Source organism: Magnolia sinica, chromosome 2, assembly GCF_029962835.1.
Source record: "Magnolia sinica isolate HGM2019 chromosome 2, MsV1, whole genome shotgun sequence".
Classification (NCBI taxonomy): Eukaryota; Viridiplantae; Streptophyta; class Magnoliopsida; order Magnoliales; family Magnoliaceae; genus Magnolia; species Magnolia sinica.
Window position 1 is genome coordinate 37,569,469 of NC_080574.1, and position 3,032 is coordinate 37,572,500.

Below are 3,032 nucleotides of genomic sequence, written 5' to 3' on the forward strand. Positions count from 1 at the left end.
TGTTAAATTTTACTCCCTTTAAGGATTTGTCGTATTTATTCATTCCAAGTCGGAATCGCACGTACTTAAACACTTCGTACGTGACAAAACTAACTAGGGCAGTCCTTATATTCATATTTTTTTTAATATCAAAGTTTGAAAGCATCGCAAAATCGAAAATTTGATTCTATAGTTCATCATTTCTAAGTTCAAGTTCCAAATCATCAACACAATAGGAAATTAAACCCTAGACTCCAATTTTCGAGTTTTGAGTTTCAAACCACATCAAACAAGGGAGTTTGGTCCTAAGGTTTATTATCTCTAATTTATTACATTTTCTACACTAATGGATACTCCTAAATTTAGGAAAATCCCCCAAAGGACCAAACTCTAATCTTAAGTATATCGACCTTAGTTATTGTGGTTTGTACAATCTGTATTCCCAAGGTCTTGGTTATCTCAATACTCCGCTTTGATACCAACTTATAACACCCCGAAAATCGGCACCCGAGTATAAATACCCGATCTTGAGTTTCCGGGTGTTAACCTAATGAGAATGCACATGCGACCTCATTCAAATTCACATTCACTCTACACATGAATAATCAGAGTAACACAATTCACTTAGTGGATCCAAAGTGATGCAGAGATAACAAAAGATTCAAAAATATAGGGCTAAGAGTCAAAAATACAATTCCAATAGTGATGATCGCTCAAAATGGGATTATACAAGCCACAATCCACAATATATATACTCAAGACAGTTAAAGTGTAAAACTTTCAGTTTACACCCAATTTTCTAAAACATAACGGCGTTAACACAACCCAATATAAGCCAACCTATCTGAGGTCTCAGTGGTACTTACATCAATGATACATCTAGTTGGTGTTTTAAAACACCGTATCAGGTGGGAGTGAGTAGCTAACTCAATGGTTCCATTAGTTCTAAGTTACACATGTTATCAACCCAATCAGCGCGGGTAATGATAAAACAAGAAATCAAACATTTCCTAAATATTCTTGTTAAATGTGCATATGAAGATATGACATGATGCATGTTCTCATCATTTGACACTTTCTCAGCATGTGACTCCGACCACCTGGTTCGTAAATGACAACACTTCCTCAACATGTGACTTCAATGCATGTTTTACCACATTCTAAATTAATGCGATGCGATGAATGATCATGTTAGCCGAGTAATTATTAAGTTCAATTCATCCAATATATTGGCGAAGCTAGGATACCGATGTTATATCACAAGTCTTTATTCGGATCAAGTGGATCGTTGCCACACGTAGCGAATCCTTACCAATGTCCCTTAATCCAAATTTAAGTATCACCCGTTTATCTCACCAATCAACAATTACAAAGGTACGGTATGATACCTAAATGTATGAGGATCAACTCGGTATGGGTCGTCACCCAAACCGAGTATGATCACTCAGTACTGCTAGCCAGCATGTTGCCCCGACCGACTGAAGCGCTATTTTTGAAAGGGGTCCAGATCAAATGGCTCACCCCAACCCACGCTCAGACCACAGCCCGAATGAACAGTGGCTGGGTCGTTACAGAGGTGCGGGCTTATCATATTAAACTAAATCACCATAAGGAAATGGCTCGTCACCCAATTTCATTCACACCAAGGTCGTTCGAATGGTACTCTGGCACGCAACCATCAGTTGGGTAATTTGATAGGGGGCGTTAGAACAATAATTTATCACCTCCATCAGTGCTCACTGGTCAATACGAGGATGCTCGTCACCCTAGCGTAGGCCGATAGCTCAGACACGGTGTCCCATACTACCATGCCTGGCTCATGAGTCTTAGATAGATCGTATTGCACTAACGGTTATGAATGAACTCATTTGGGAACGGAGTATCCTAGATTCGATTTGGTCATGTCATACATTGTGAACATACATGATCAGTCATCGAGTAGACTAATTTGATTGACTTAGGAGGACCCCGACACAACCAACATTGGGTGCAAGTAACCCATGTAGTCCAGCTACTGTCGGTCGTCCGTGTTCAACCCAGGTCAATCAAACAAGCCTAGGGTTGCCACCTTAACTTGGGCTAGGGGTGCACACGGGTCGGTTTGATCCGGTTCTGGGGTGAAACCAGAGCCGAACCGTTCCTAACAGTTCTACAATTTTTGGAATCAGAACCAAACCATTAGCACCCTAGAACCGGACCATGAAAAATAGTTCGATTTCGGATCGGTTCCACGGTTCTGGGCTTTTAAAAATCCAGCCCAGTTTGATAATGTTCATAGAATGAGGTAATTCATATTCAAAGGAAAATTAACCAGATAATAAAAGGTTAGGACATTCTAATTTTTTTCTCCTTTTTGGGTTATCCAATCAGTTGTGAGGCCCATCATTTAAAGGTTTTGGATCATTGAACCGCAGTCCTGAAATGAAGGAACAAGGGAGGATATACCATATATAGCAAACTGACCCCTAATACCAGTGGCTGCAACCTTACAATATCAGCCTGAACAATGGGACTGATTATTGGGTGCAACCTTCCAATATGGAAGGAATTTAGAGCTAAAAAATGGTTTGATTAGTAATGTATAGGACTAATAGTTATAATTGAAAACCAATGTGTTTTAAAGTCATAATTCATACATAGAGAGCCAACCAACTGCACTTTTAAGGGATGGCAAGCTTGGCCAAGTCAAAATCTGAAACTTTGGCATGAAAGTTCTTGTCCAAGAGGATGTTGTTGCTCTTAAAATCTCTGTGAATCAAAGGGGGGCTAACATGTTCATGTATGTTGAGAAGGTCAATGATATCTAGCCATTCATTGATAAAATATCCGATCATTCATTGACAAAAATATTGTATTAGTTGTATATTTGTTTAGTTGCCTATTATACTCACACTACTTAGAATAGATCAGCATGATGGAAGGAAATCTCTTGTATAAAGCCACGTCTCCTGATTCAATAGAAATTCATTCAAAGGCAAATATTATTTTCCTTCTTTTACATGGTATCAAAGCTAGGAACGATACCCTAGCTCTCTGCCCTCCTTTTTTTTGCC